Source organism: Ovis aries, chromosome 1 (genome assembly GCF_016772045.2).
Source record: "Ovis aries strain OAR_USU_Benz2616 breed Rambouillet chromosome 1, ARS-UI_Ramb_v3.0, whole genome shotgun sequence".
NCBI classification, from domain to species: domain Eukaryota; kingdom Metazoa; phylum Chordata; class Mammalia; order Artiodactyla; family Bovidae; genus Ovis; species Ovis aries.
In genome coordinates, this window is record NC_056054.1 from 141,535,738 (window position 1) to 141,552,522 (window position 16,785).

General features: G+C 37.4%; 1 protein-coding gene across 7 annotated transcripts in view; it reads right to left on the minus strand.

The window, feature by feature from the left end:
* LOC121816219 (uncharacterized) overlaps positions 1-16,785 on the minus strand; it is a 761,897-nt gene that overhangs the window by 416,243 nt on the left and 328,869 nt on the right. For 2 of the 7 annotated variants that reach the window (XR_009600798.1, XR_009600793.1), the window contains one exon: positions 1-16,785. This exon is cut by the window's left edge and continues 12,521 nt beyond it; it is cut by the window's right edge and continues 27,533 nt beyond it. The exons of the other annotated variants lie outside the window; for them this stretch is intronic. The gene's annotated coding sequence lies outside the window, so the exon portion shown is untranslated. 7 annotated transcript variants of the gene reach the window in all.

The window sequence follows — 16,785 nt, forward strand, 5'->3', positions numbered from 1 at the left end:
TTGTTAACTGAAAAACTGCACACTTGGGATGTTGGTTTATGGTTTTTGTTCCCTGGAGCTAATTAAACAAGTATTTGCCTAAAAGTAAATGCTAAAGTGGGTTGCTTCAGCTCTCAGGTAGTTTACTTGCTCCTAGAAGCCAAAATAGGTAACGTTTTCTACCAAGAATGGCTGCATCCTACGCATCCTTTGACTAGTCACATGGTAAAATAATTTATTTTATATTTAACTGTATCAGCTATTTAAATATTCCGTTGAAAAGTTTAAGGGCATCACGACGCATTGAAAAAATTTAATCAGATATTTTAATTTTATTAACAGCTGATGAATTGAATACATACATATTACTTTTGATGTTACAAATAAGTACGATACTATTTTCTACTGAACAATAACCAGGAATTTTGAATTAAAATATCATTTCAGTTTTAAGAATTTTTAACTGATTAGATCTTTTAGATGAAGATAAAATATGTTCATTAAAAACAAAAGGAGCTCCAAAGATTAGATAAGCAGTTGGAATCAATATTAGTAATCTATGACCAAAATCACAACTTTGAAATTAATAAAACATTGCTATTAAGCTAAATTACAAGGTGTTTCTGCCTACTGAGATACTTAATCACAAGTTTTATGGTACTTTTTCAGTCCCTTAAAGACAAATGGTTACAGGACTGTAAATTCTAGATATTAAAATACATGATTAATAGCAACATGCTTTAAAATTACTATGGAAGTGCTATAGTTGACATTTTTAATTGGAGCTTCCCTTTAGTGAATTTCTCACCAAACAAATATCTTTCACCTCTTAAAAGAATAATAACTAGATTCATCCCTTCCTGGAGATTTATATTTAACTATGTAAAAGATGAAACTAAGGCCACAAGGAATGCTTAATATAATTATTTGTAGAATTTTTCACTTAATGTCAAGGGCAGTTTTATAAATGCATTCAGTATTTTGGTTTCCATTAAAAACTTTTTTGATAAGAGTCATCTATACTTCTCTTTACATACTAAAATGCCTTTTAAATAACCAGTTTGACAAATTAAAAACCAGGAGTTAGATTTGTCACTTTATAGAAGATCTTATCTATTTTATATAAGTGCACAATGTTAAAAGATTTTTACTGGGGTAACTACACATGAGATAGTAGATTACAAAGCTAGTTGTGAGACAGATCTCCTTATAGAATATCAAAATAGGTGACTCGGTGCACACAGAAAAGGCTTGGAGTTGTGAGAGGGTTTTCTGAAGATTTCTTTCAGGAGCACTGTGTCTACCCCTCCAATCAATTTTAGTAATGGAGTTTCTGTAGGAATCCTTGGAGAGTTGAAGTTGGGAGACAGAGCTCAATTGTCTTTGACTCCTGCCTGGACAATATAAATGACACACGTGGATGACCTAGTTGCTTTAGTGTCAGATTAAAGGGGAGCTTCCTATAATGTTGACATGTGCTGAACTTTCCAGAGTTTGTTCTTGCAAAAAATGCATGAGAATGACCCACGGAACAATGAAGAACAGCTGCCTAGAGAAGCACCTGGAAGGATGTTGGAAGCCATGAGAGAGTTTTGTGAAACTATCCCCCCAAAATGCAAGCTGATATTGGCACAGCTAAGAGAGAAAAATATATGAGTCCATGCACAGGAAGTGCAATTGAATGGCCAGAGTGGAGACCTCTGTGTGCATCTGAAAGCACCCTAAGGGCTTAAGGCAACTACCCATTTTAGAGATTAGGAAGTCGCTTTAAGACAATAGCAGTCAAATGAGAACTTTCTGATACTTGTTTTCTTCCCTACTACAACTTTGTTACTGTGTTTTAGAAACTGCCTTTAGAAAGATGCTGAAGGAGCAATGTAAGCCCTAGGTGGGGAAGAAGAGAAGGTTCTCCCTTTTGCTTCCTGGGCCATGGACATCTTGCCCAAATCTCTTCTGGGCAAAAGGAGAGATGAGTTTAGATGGATAGGCAGCAGACAATTGATGCAATGCCCTTAGGGCATTTAAAAAAATACTTAATCTACTAGAGCAGTAGATTCACAGCAAAACTGAGTGGAGGGGACAGAGGTTTCTCAATATGTCTGCCCCCACATTCATACTTTCCTCATTATCAACCTCACTCACCAGAGTGAGGACCTACAATTGATGGACCTACATTGACAGATTATTACACTTGAAATTCGTTAAGATTCGCTCTTTGTGTTGAGCATTCTGTGGCTTTGTACAAACATAACAATATTTATCCACCACTGAAATTATATGATACGTATGATATATATAGTATACGTGTGATACTGTGCTGTGCTTAGTCGCTCAGTCATGTCCAAATCTCTGTGACCTCATGGACTGTAGCCCACCAAGCTTCTCTGTCCATGGGGATTCTCCAGGCAAGAATACTGGAGTGGGTTGTCATTCACTTCTCCAGGGGATCTTCCCAATCCAGAGTTTGACCCAGGTCTCCCACACTGCAGGCTGATTCTTTACCAACTGAGCCACCAGGGAGGCCCTTATAGTGTGTGATGCTACAGTATGTAACATAATGGTGGTTCAGTAGTAAAGAATCCACCTGCCAAAGCAAGAGATGCGGGTTTGATCCTTGAGTTGAGAAAATCCCCTGGAGAAGAAAATGGCAACCCACTCCAGTATTCTTGCCTGTGAAATATTATGGACAGAGGACACTGGTGGGCTACATTCCATGGGGTCACAAAAGAGTTGGACATGACTTAGTGACTAAACAACAACAACATATTATTTTATATACCATAATATCAAAATACAGAAGAGTTTCACTACTCTAAAATCCTCTGTGTTCCATCTGTTTACACCTAGCCTCTGGCAACCTTTTTTTTTTTTTTTTTTCTGTTTCTTTATCTTAATATTCTCCAGAACACCATGAAGCGGAAATCATACAGCATATAACCACTGTAGACTGGCTTCTTTCACTTAGTAATATACATTTAAGGTCCCTCCATATCTTTTCATGACTTGATAGCTCGTTTCATTTTAGCATTGAATAGTATTCCATTTCTGGATGTGTTTTAGGTCTTTCAATCTGTGTGCAATGGGAAAACTTTGAAAATCTTAAGGAAAGAGTGACATAATGAGATTTATGATTTAAAAATACAAATCCAGCTTAGAGAGGGATAAGGATAAATTCCAAAAATAGTCAGGGTGCTATTGCAATAGTTCTGGTATGAGAGGACAGAGCCACATTCTGGGGTGGTAGCAGTTGAGATGAACAGAATGAGATGGTTTAAAGACACATTTATGAGGTAGAAGTAATAGCACTCATTGATGAATCAGACTTAGGGAATTATAAAAAGAGAAGTACAAGGTGACTTGTGGGGTTTTGGCTTGAGCAATTAGGTAGGTGGGGGTATTTAACAAGGGTGAGTGCTGAAATAAGGCTGGAAGTATTTCTACTGGAGAAGGTTGATTCCAGGCCAAAAAGTCAGTCCCTCATAAAATTCTACTAGAGGAATATAAAAGTCCTCACCAAATATAAATCTCACTTCCTTCCCCCTGCAAATTGCTGGCCACTCCGCCTAGGCTCCAGAGGTATGAATAATGCCCTTAATAATGTTGCATAATTTCCATAAATCCTTAATTGCCCACTGATGTATTTCTACTATCTGAACCATCTCCTTGATGGTGTTCTCTGTCACTCCTGAACTTGACATTTTATATCCGACGGCACCTGCAGTTTTCTTCTTTATTTAACTTTATTTTTGTTTGTAAACTTCTGTTATTTGCAAACATTTATGTCAGTGAAAGGGGCTTCCCTGGTGGCTCAGTGGTAAAGAATCTGCTTCCAAATGCAGGAGACACAGGTTCAATCCCTGGGTCAAAAAGATCCCCTGGAAAAGAAAATAGCAACCCACCCAGTATATTTTCCTGGGAAATCCCACAGACAGAGGAGCCTGTCAGGTTGCAGACTCAATAACAATAGCAACATGTCAGCTACAATAGGTCAAAATTGTTTGCATAAATGGTGTCCATAATAGATTGTTAGGATCATTTATGGTAGGTTATGTTCATAATTATTGGCTAACAGTGTATAGTTCATCACATTGGCTCTCAATGTTAAAAGTTTAAAATAGTATTCAGAGTATATAAATAATAGGTTATAATATTCTTATTTTAAATATATTTTACTTTTTTATAAAAATTATTGAGACTTCCAATGGTCATGATGGATGTGAAAGTTGGACTGTGAAGAAAGCTGATAACTGAAGAATTGATGCTTTTGAACTGTGGTGTGGAGAAGACTCTTGAGAGTCTCTTGGACTGCAAGGAGATCCAACCAGTCCATTCTGAAGGAGATCAGCCCTGGGATTTCTTTGGAGGGAATGATGCTGAAGCTGAAACTTCAGTACTTTGGCCACTTCATGCAAAGAGTTGACTCATTGGAAAAGACTCTGATGCTGGGAGCGATTGGGGGCAGGAGGAGAAGGGGATGACAGAGGATGAGATGGCTGGATGGCATCACCGACTCGATGGAAGTGACACTGAGTGAACTCCTGGAGTTGGTGATGGACAGGGAGGCCTGGCGTGCTGCGATTCATGGGGTCGCAAAAAGTTGGACACGACTGAGCGACTGAACTGAACTGAACTGAACTGAATAGCATTAAAACCAATCATCAATACAAATGTTAGTTTCTTGGTCTTGATAATTGAACTCCAGATATATACGATATTAATGTCAGAGGAAGCAGGGTCAAGGATATATGGGAAATCTATGTACTATTCTGTAACATTTATGTAGGTGTGTGTGTGTGTTAGTCGCTCAGTTGTGTCTAGCTCTGCAACCCGATGGACTATAGCCCACCAGGCTCCTTTGTCCATGGAATTCTCCAGGCAAGAATACTGAAGTAGAGAGCCATTCCCTTCTCCAGAGGATATTCCCAATCTGGGGATCAAACCCAGGTCTCCCACATCACAGGCAAATTCTTTACCGTCTGAGCCACCAGGAAAACCTGTTATGTAGGTTTAAACTTTTCTTAAAAGTTTAGTTGCTTTATTTAAAGTGGATAACCAACAAGAACTTACTATATAGGACAGAGAACTCTGCTCAATGTTATATGGAGCACATGTGGGAGGGGAGTTTGGGGGAGAATGGATACATGTACATGGATGGCTATGTCCCTTCTCTGTTCATCTGAAACTATCACAACATTGTTAATGGCTACACCCCAATACAAAATAAAAAATTCTAAAAAGCAAATCATCATTGCCAGGGGAGAGTTAAAGGGTAATATGTATACAGGATACCTGAAAAAGACAGATATTTAAATATCAGCATTAAAGGGCTTTAATGCAGTATTGTGTCTTTACACATTCTTGATTAAATACATGAATTCACTTACATTTGCAAATCAAATCTGTATAAATCATCTGAAATAAAATAAAGTAGGAATATGTAAATAGACAACTGTATGTCTTGATGCTTAATGAATAAACAGAAATTAATATTGTCTTAGAGAATTGTAAAGGAGCTAAGAACGCATCATAAATCTAAAGGCAAAATTGCTCAACAGTATAGATCTTCCTGCCCATGTTCTTAAGAAGAAATATATTTTATAAATTCCCTGAGTTCAAGGATGTCTTTTGGCTTTACTCAATCTGTTCATCACAAAATCATTTTTCTGTTAACTCAGGGATAAAACTTTACAGTCCTCTTTAACTCTTCCTTCTCCATTTTTCTTTCATCTCAACAGTTCCTATAGCATGCCAAGCCTCGATCTTCCTTATCTTTGTGAAGTCATTATTGCTTCTCTAAGATCTTACGCAAGAATCTTCTTTTAATACTTCCCTGGTGGTCCTGTGGCTAAGGATCCATCTGCCAATACAGGGGACCCTGGTTTGATCCCTGTTCCAGCAAGATCCCATATGTTGTGGAGCATCTAAGCCCATGCACCGCAACTATTGAGCCCTCACTCTGTAAATAGCGAAGGCACAGCAAAGAAGACCCAGAACAGTTAAAAATTGATTAATTTTTTAAAAACTAATTTTCTTCTAAATGCCATCCTCACTGTCCTTCACTCAAATGATCCATTCTTCACATATAAGGCAAAGCATTCACTATAAATTATAGATAGATTTGGTCATGTTCAAAAGTCTTCAAGGAAAACATATTACTTTGAAAAAGAAAGGAAAACAGAAAAATGCAAACTCCTATAGAATCTGGTCTACATCATGACTCCTTTGTATCTTATCGAGTTCAAGGCATCCCCTTCTTTCCATGTATGTTCCCTGTCCTCCTGCCAAAAGGAATTGTCTACTGTCCCAAGAGGCTCTGCCTTTGTTTTCCCAACCATCCATTCATTCATGTTCATTCCCTTCAGCTGAAATCTTTTGCTTTTTCAGTTGTTCAAAGGACCAGCCTTAACACAGACAACTAGGATGTAACATTAACATGACAGAATGGTCTTGCCATTGAAGGGTTCCAAATGAAAGACTGCTTCACTCATGAAGCTTCTCTGATCTACCTGTTAGTATGTAGACTTTTCTTCCTTTGACCTGCCTTCCTTGTTAAGGCATCAGTATGAGTGTAACCTGATGTACACACTGATACTGTGCTCCCATGTGTTGCTTTCAAAAAGTCTGAAATTTTTGACAACTATATTCTCCATCAGAGAAGTGGATGCTCAATAAAGATCAATAGAATAAAATCTAGCACTGAAGGTGTTCTCTAAGCAGAAGGATGACTCAAGTTTAGTTCCTGATAAACTCCTCTTTCCTGCCCTGACCTCCTTACCACAACAAATTTACCCAAATATCTTTTTAGACTTAAAATATTCACAAACATGCTACTTGGACAATAGTAACGTTTTAGAATTTAAATGAACAATCATCAGTGAACTACAATTAAATGTAGTACTTTATTAAAATTTGAATTAACAATAATCAGTGAGCTGTGATTATGGTCATAATGGTTTTTCTGTTATAGAAACCGTATGTCTCATTTATTCTGGACACTGCTCAAGCTTCCAGTTGAAGGAAAGCATAACTGAGCTGAAACCATGGACATATCTTCAGTTAATCCTATTCAGAATCCTGTTTTGTCATCATATTCACTATCTAATATTTACCAGGCCCCTGCCTGTGGTTGGTTGAGTGCTCTCTAGAAGGGACACCACCTAGCAGGGCGAGGCTGAAATCCAGCTCACATTCTGCTCACCAGAACATAAGCACAAGCCCAATTACACCAGCAAATGTGCACGTGGTACCTGCACAGAGGAAAGGGTACCTTTTTATAATTCACACAAAGTGCAAGTGGGGATTAATCTAGTCAATGAACTTTAATATATTGTATGAAAAATTCTTTCAATACTGAAATCCTTAGCGTGTGTGTGTTTTAATCTAATTTTCCTGATAGGAGTACAATTTTCATCTAAGGGTATTCCAACATAGAAGCAGTGAAGAATTGCTTTTATGAATTATTATGTATAATCATGATCAAAATAATCATAATTATTCTATGAATTAAACATATACACTCTGGCTTGAAATAATAAAAAGGTCACTGGATTGGTTTCTTTTCCAAAGTAAGATTCTCTCCTGGTAGTTTTTTATTGTTTCCTCCTATACAAGTTTAAACTCTTTAAGCTATGGTTCTTATTCTATTTCTCAAAGGTGTATATTCAACTTTCCAATAGAAGTCCCTGGTAATAACTGAAGGGTAGGTATTTTTGTTTTTTGGTGAAGTACTCTGACCTGAATCCAGGGAACTTTCATATTATTCTTATAATTATCATCAACATCATTTCTGTTACAATTATCAGTATTATCTATATTAGCCAACAATAGTGTTTATAATGCTCATTACCTCGAATCCTCTCTACAAATTATTCTGCTAGGTAGTGATATTCCCATTGTTTCAAAAGAAAACTCAGGTGTTTGGTGATATCCCCAAATCCAGAAGGTATGCATGACTCCAAACTGAGATTTAAATCCAGGTCCTCTTGGCTACAAAAAATTTTCTCATTTACATAGTCTTCCAAACTATGTTCCAGTTTCTTTAATACATTTTTTCAATAGGTACTAGAATAATCCTTATGCGCCTGAAATTCTCCTAGATACTAGAGATGAGCAAAGATACCTTATTTGCTTTTCTGGAGCTTACATGGGGGGAAAAAAACATAATCAAACATAGAATATGAGTCTAGGTATTGGCAAGTACTAATGTCATAATGATTCCAAGGTGGGAAAGGAGTACGTCAAGGCTGTATATTGTCACCCTGCTTATTTAACTTACATGCAGAGTACATCATGTAAAATGCTGGGCTGGATGAAGCACAAGCTGGAATCAAGATTGCCGGGAGAAATATCAATAACCTCAGCTATGCAGATAACACCACCCTTATGGCAGAAATCAAAGAAGAACTAAAGAGCCTCTTGATGAAAGTGAAAGAGAAGAGTGAAAAAGTTGGCTTAAAACTCAACATTCAGAAAATTAAGATCATGGCATCCAGTCCTTTCACTTCATGGCAAATGGTGGGGAAACAATGGAAACAGTGAGAGACTTTATTCTGGGGGGCTCCAAAATCACTGCAGATGGTGACTGCAGCCATGAAATTAAAAATACACTTGCTCTTTGGAAGAAAAGCTATGACTAACCTAGACAGCATATTAAGAAGCAGAGACATTACTTTGCCAACAAAGGTCTGTCTAGTCAAAGCTATGGTTTTTCCAGGGGTCATGTATGGATATGAGAGTTGGACTATAAAGAAAGATGAGCACTGAAGAATTGACGCTTTTGAACTGTGGTGTTGGAGAAGACTCTTGAAAGTCCCCTGGACTACAAGGAAATCCAACCAGTTCATCCTAAAGGAAATCAGTTCTGAATATTCATTGGAAGGACTGATGTTGAAGCTGAAACTCCAATGCTTTGGTCACCTGATGTGAAGAACTAACTCACTGGGAAAGACCCTGATGCTGGGAAAGACTGAAAGTGGGAGGAGAAGGGGACAACAGAGGATGAGCTGGTTGGATGGCATCACCGACTTGATGGACATGAGTTTGAGTAACCTCTGGGCATTGGTGACGGACAGGGAAGCTTGGCATGCTGCAGTCCATGGGGTCACAAAGAGTCAAACATGACTGAGTGACTGAACTGAACTGAATGTCATAAAAAAGTTAGGGTAAGGAAGTAGAGAAAAATGAGTTTTAAACAGTGGTTGGGAGGTCAGAGAAGGTGTTTCTGAGGAAGTTATAGTTTAGAAGTGGTCTGAATGTAGTAAGTGGAAAGTCATTTGACAATTGTGTGAAGGATCATGGCATGTTAGAGGAATTCCATGAAGGCCAGCATTACTAGGATAGGACACAGAGGTAGGAGGGTGGTAGGAGATGAAGGCAGCATATAGGGAGAGGTCTCCTAATGCAGGTTCAAGGAGATGGGACTTGATTTTTTTTTTTTTCTGAGAAGCCTTTGAAAGTCTTTGAAAAATTACCTTGACTCTCATCTAAAAAGTTAACTCTAGGGAGAGAAGAGTAAAAACAGAAATAGAGAGTTTCGTGACAGCCTCCAAAAGAAATACCAGTGGCTCCAGGATGAGTGGAGGTCTTAGACATGGAGGGAAGTAGCTGTGCAGAAACAGAGCTAGAAATCAAGTTGGCAGGACTTGCTAATGGAAAAGATGCAGGTCTCAGAAAAAGAGAGGAAGCCAAGACCATACTTTGGTTTTACACTTGAGGTTCTTGGTGGATGTTAGTGCTATTTATTGAGACAGCGAAAACTAGAAAAAGAGCCAGCGTTTAGAAGTGGATAAGTGAGAAATCAAGTGTGTTTCATACACATTATTACTTCTTATGGCGTATTATACATGTTTCTCCATCATTCTGAGCATGTAACGTTCCAACTCAGTCTGAAAACACCTAAAAGGTTTAGGCAGATATATACAGATTTATGCAAGAAGTGAAAAAAAGTGTTCCTACACATATCCACTCACCCACAGATGCAAAGTTGCCCTACCATTTTTAAGCCTACCTACATGAATGATTATTATACATAAATATATAATTATTCATTGGGACACATAGTTTGATTTGGATCATCAAACCAATGGTTAAGTCCAGCCAGAAAAGAAATATACAATGGATATTAATCTTCTTTGTGATCATAGATCATTTCTATGATGCCCAGGGGCAATCATTAATGGGTCCATTTTCTCCATGTAAAATGTATGGTTCCCCACAGCCCTGAGGTTGGGAGTAGAAATATAGTTTGCTGAAATTTTGTTGTTATTGTTGTTGTCTTTTCTACCTCTAACTTTCTTTCAGAACCATTCTTAAAACAGTTAATCCAAAAGCCTTCTCTGAGTGCTCCAGGTCACATAAAGAAAAGCCCAAATCTTTCCTGGTGTCTGAAAACAGTATCATTTATATCCCTTTTTGATCTTCAATCTTGAGCACTTAGAACCAACTTAGAGTTTTTAGTTTTCTTTTTGTTTCTAAGTGCTTTTGCCTAGCAAAATTGCTTTTTTACTGCTTCAAAGCTGCTTAAGGTTAGAGTGATGCCTTGTACACTCATAATCACTCTTCACTGAGCATAATGCTTACATAAGAGGCCTTTGACTCATTTTTGCTGATTAAAAAAAATTTTTTTTTTTTCAGAAAGTCTACTTTCCAAAATTCAGGAAGAACACAAAGTAGTACAGTTGTTTGGAGACTTCTGTCATATATTTGTGAAATTATAAATGTCTAACTTTGGCAGCAGTATTACAGACAATCTAATCCAACTTTACTTTGTATTTGAAACTTTGCTAGGTAAACTGATACTTATTCAAACCAAAGCCGACATACAGAAACGAAAAGGATCAAAATATACAACTATGCCAGTGAAAGGCTTCGATTTGTTGGTAACTGGTTTGTTCTTCGGAGCTTTATTTTTTAAGGTCATTTTTGTCGATTTTTGAGTTACATTAGCATTTCTATGATTTTGCTTGTAAATGGTGATGATCTTCATGAATAGTAAAACAGGATGTGATAACAGAGTCCATTTGAAGGAATCCCCTCCCAAACCAAGTCAAGAACTCCAGCACTTGATTGGAGCTTCAGGTGATAATTATCTGCTATAGTCTTTAGGGTTAATGCGCACTATTTATTTTGATTTTAGAATTTATAAGCAGTATATAAACATTAATATGGTCTCCTAAATTGTCCATTATACTGAGAAGAAAATATTTTGACCAGGTGTCTATGTATCCATGGTAGTTTGCTTTTTTCTCTCCAAAAGACTCATAAACTTGAATTTGTGAGAGTTAAGCTTTGAGGGCTTTATCACCTCTGGGTAAAATGATCAAGTAAGTTTTCTGAACAAATACAACAGAATCCTGGAAAACTTAAGCCCAAGTGAGGTGCAGATCCTTTTCGAGGTTCAACCTAAAACAGTGAGTGCAATGCGGGAGATCCTGGTTCAATTCCTGGATTGGGAAGATCTGCTGAAGAAGGGATAGGCTACCCACTCCAGTATTCTTGGATTTCCCCTGTAGCTCAGCTGGTAAAGAATCTGCCTGCAATGCAGGAGACCTGTGTTCAATTCTTGGGAAGATGCCCTGGAGAAGGGAAAGGCTACCCACTCCAGTATTCTTGCCTGGAAAATTCCATGGACTGTGTGGTCCTTGGTGTTCCAAAGAGTCGGACACAACTGAGTGACTTTCACTTCACTTTTCACTGGTGGGGAAAAAAGACATGAAATATCTAACATGATAAAAATGAGGTAAGAGGAGCATGTCTATGCTCTAAGATGTCTCCAATTATGCATAGAAACCACCAACATTCTTTTTTCTCAGTTCACAAGTGGAAAGCAGCATGGTCCCATTTCTGTTTTATAGCTATTCCCATTGATCAGCTTGGCCAGATAATTCCTTCTCTCTTCCCACACTTTTGATTCAATCTGTTACACGTCCATCATTTAGAATGCTTGCTGTGCCTAGTGGTCAGAAACAACTCTGGTTCAATACTAATCTGAGTAATTCAAGTGGACAGCCAAATAGCTGATATTATTCTCATTAGTGACTGAAAACAAAGCAAAACAGAAAAACCCACAGGGATAAATGGGATGAGAGAGAGAAATTTTGATGAGAGAGATGGTACAAGGTCGTGATGAGAGTACAGTGAGAAGACATGTCAACATGAAAAATTTTCATTCTTCTTAAGTATGTTTTAATGTGTGTGATTTTGTTGTGTATCTTATATTCTTAGCATAATATTTCTCGAAATTCTACTTCCAAAATGGCTTGCCACATTTCCATGTGTAGCAAACCACTGCTGCTGATGCTGCTAAGTCGCTTCAGTCGTGTCCGACTCTGTGCGACCCCATAGACGGCAGCCCACTAGGCTCTTCTGTATCTGGGATTCTCCAGGCAAGAATACTGGAGGAGTTCTCAAAAAGAATCATACTCATTGAACAAGCTTGTATCTTCCAATATAAAAATCATGGAAATATCAACTCTAATACTAATTGTCAAGAAATGGTCTAAGGGCAAACAGAAATATATGACCTAGAATCTTGATGAAGAATTATCAACACATACTTATAAAATATTCAAACTCCTGTTCATGGTCAGAAAATATGCACTATTTTTAGCAAATCTGTATTTGGGAAGTTTAAAATTTAACTCATCCTGTATTAAAACTATCTTCAAACTATGACATAAAGATTCATAGTTAATTCAATAGGCATTCATTGACCCCTCTCCTGTGCACCAGGGTCCATGGACAGAAAGATAAATATGAAGAACTGTACACCACAAACACCAAGATAATAAGTTGATTCTCTAATAAGGCATCTAGTTTTTTTTCCACAAGGCAAGGACATTTTCTAAATTTTCTCTTTAATATGAGCAATTATGACCTTAGTGGGCCTCGGGTTCATGCCAAGACTAAAACTCTAATTTTATGATTCTAAAGATTTGCCAGTATAATTTGAGAAGAGAAGATGAGTGAAGTGTGAAAGATAAAAGAGAAAGAGAGAGCCAATATAGAAAATGGACTTAAGTAAAACAGCGTTTCAGTTGGAGGAGAGCAATCTGGAGTTGTCTAGTCTGGAACATAAACAAAAATACTATTATGAAAGACTTTTAAGTTGGAAAAGAACAATCTATTCGAAATATGTGGTAATGGACTGCTTGTTAAAGAAGCATTCTAAGCCACGTTGTTATGGCCAGAAAGCTACACATAATGGCTAAGATTTTTATAAGAACCAGAACAAAAAAGAGAGACCAACACAGAGAGATACTGGTCAGATCCAAAAAAAATCTAACAATAGACACAAAATGATAAACATTAATACTAACTTTTATATAGTTATTGATTTGAAATCATTCATACTCTACATGAACAAAATGTCCAGAACATCATATGAGTTTAATATTAAATGTAGGCAAGATGCTTAAACTGACCACTTGTGGAGAAGATGCCTTTTCTGTAGTGTTAAGAATAAATGTTGAAAAGAAGGGACAACCGGGGATTAAGGGTAGCATCATCTTTGAAACTGCTTTAATGATCATAAAATAGGAATGGAGACAATATAGCAACATTCAGTTTCCTGAGGACACTGTTAATATTATCAGCATGATTACTGCAACAGATATTCTTTGATCATCTGTAATTGTTTTCTTTAACTTCATAATGCTCACCTTCTAATAAAAAGAGAGTCTATAAAGAGGTGGAAGGTAAACAACAACAAGGAGGAATTCAACTTAGCTGAAGGCAGCAAAAGAATTTTCAAAGAAAAAAAATGTCCTTGGCAACCAGTGCTTAATTATCCTGTAAATTGTGTTGAAAGGAGGAAAGGGATTTAAGATAGCCACAAGTCTTAGGCGATATGTTCTCCTGGAATCAAACAAGGAAAGTTATAATGCAGAAGGTAAGAACTCAGTCTGGGGGGCTGTTTCTATAAATAATGATTACTTGTAATTTTTTATAAAGTCCACCTTTCAAAATACTGGGTTGGCCAAAATGTTTGTTTGGGTTTTCCTGTAACATTGTACAAAAACCCCAAGGGAACTTTTTGGCCAACCTAATATTTTCTGTGGGGCAACTTAGAAAGCTGCTTTACAATAGCATCTCCTTCGGAGAAGGCAATGGCACCCCACTCCAGTACCCTTGCCTGGAAAATCCCATGGATGGAGGAGCCTGGTGGGCTGCAGTCCATGGCATCATGAAGAGTCGGACACAACAGAGCAACTTCACTTTCAATTTTCACTTTCATGCACTGGAGAAGGGAATGGCAACCCACTCCAGTGTTCTTGCCTGGAGAATCCCAGGGATGGGGGAGCCTAGTGGGCTGCCATCTCTGGGGTCACACAGAGTCGGACATGACTAAAGCAACTTAGCAGCAGCAGCAGCAGCAGCACCTCCTTAGACCCAAGAGAGTAGAAAAGCACTCCACCCCCCACCCCCAGATTAGGGCTGAAATACCTCAAAGGGTGATTGAGAATGACCAAACACAGCATGGCAATCCCTATCTTTGGTTGGAAAATGAACATTACCCTAGGACATCAACAAGTACGTCTCATACCATCTATGAAATGAGTTAATTGAGTGTATTAATCCCCCATCGAAACACATAAATACATATATTCCCCTGTAATGCTCAATGAGTGTGGAATGATTGTATGTGACTGTAGGAATTTGTGAGCGCTTTATATCCTCAAGCTAAGCACTGGTAGATTTCAGAAGGGATGTAAGAGACTACACACACAAAGCAGATAATTGCAAAAAAAAAAAAAAAAAAAGGCAAAGTTTAGGATAAAAACTCTCTTTCAGCAGAAAGACCCTAGTTATTTATTATGTTTTGTTCATAGAGGAAAACTATTTGTTACTATCTATCCTTCGTAGATGCAATTTCTTGACTAGATGCCAATTGCACTTTGATGTGTACTTTAGTAAGCCTTGATTCATGAAGAATTTTCTTTAAACACTCCATTTAAGCACACATGATCTCAGAAGGAAGGAATCATGAAGAGAGTCAAATCCCACCGCACATAAATACATTTAACTTTTACCAATACCTATAAGGCTATACATGTACAGCAGTACAAGATTTGATGTTCTTTAGCTTACTGAGTGTGTTATGATTTTATCTATCAATTTAAATCCACAAATAAATCACTTCTGGGTGCCCTTAACCTTTACAAAATTAGTACATAGCTGCTTTAGTTTACTGCTGCTCTTTAACTTAAAGCATGATAGTTAAAACCTCTTTGATATATATATTGGATTAAGACCTAATACAGAGTTCCTTTCACCCACGGTTTTAGGACAAACTTATAAGGAAAGATTGGGAAGTCCTTTAATAAAATATCAGACTGGCAAATTTGCTTCTATGAATTAGGATCTGGGAAAAAAATAAAACAAAACTGGACTCAAAGTGCTAGGATCCAACTGTATTATTTTTCTTAGCTTACATTCCTTTCCCAAATGACTGAGCAAGCTTATTAGAGGATCAAATTACTCAGTGTCGAAATCATAAAGGGGAATTCAGGATGGAAGTAAACCTGTGTGGTACCTCCTGTGTGCCAAACGTGCAGAGGACAAACACAGCGTAAGTGTGTATGTATACTTAAATGTGCAATTCTGTTTGATTATTTTTCAGATAAAGTAATTAAGTTTTAAACTAGAAGATGTAAGTATATTTTCCAAGGTCACATAGCAAATACATAGGGGAGCCTGGACATTAACATATTCATCTGATATGAAAACTCTTGCCTACGTTTTTATTCTACATTGCCTTTCAGTGTGCATTAATTATCAGAAGCTGCTGTAACCTTGATTAGAAAATCATGAATACTCATTTGAAATCTGGTATTACTTTGGAAGGAACCAAGGGAGTTTACTTAGCATAGCTTTTGTGATATCTGTTTGCACTAATTATTTTAATTTCTTTTAAAAAGTAAAACACTGCATACATGAGTTATTGCCTTTATAGATTCTCACATCCATGAGCAATCATCACTGTCAGTATAACACTGGCAGCAAATATGAGCGAGTGATGCACTTAAGGAAAGCATGTCACCAAGGATAAGGATCAGAATTTGTATTGTACTGGATTCTGATATCCTACTCACAACAGAAGTATGTAGCATAGGTGATCATATGACTTCTTTATTAACCAAAAGATAACCATATGTAATATTTGCATCTTACAAGCTTTAAAATATATTTGCCAAAAGGATGACCTAGAGTCCCAGGGCTATAAAAAGTGAAAAAAGAATTTTTCGCTTTCTTAAACTTCAAACATGACATGAGTCGACAAGTCTTTGGCCATGTGGCTCATTTTTAATTATCTTGAGCTGGTAGGAGGATGATGATAGTTCTTCAGTCTTTGAAAATTATAACAGGAATTAGCCCTACTTTACATTCTAGTAACCTACCCTATATGTCAACAGAAGTACTCTGTGTATGAGAAAAGAAGTGAAAATATAAACATGGTATGTTTGACATTTTGGAGCATCCTTGGAGAGACACTGATTTGTAATTCAGATCACATAGCATCTTTGATTTCTCCCACTTGCCCATGCCCTTTTCTCACCCTCCCCCACTCAAAAAATAAAACACAAAAGCTTTATCTGCAAAGGATGGAGAGCAACCCAGGAATCTATGTGGAGACCATCCATCACATTTCTGTCTTAATTGAATGACACCAGAATGAGATCGATGAAATGTAACAAGAGACAGCTTTGCATTTCCACACTCTCTTATTCCTCCTCTCCATTACTTTCAGTCACCATCGTGACCAGAAAGCCCAAGTATAGAGCATGAACCCTGCTGCCAGGCAAGCTG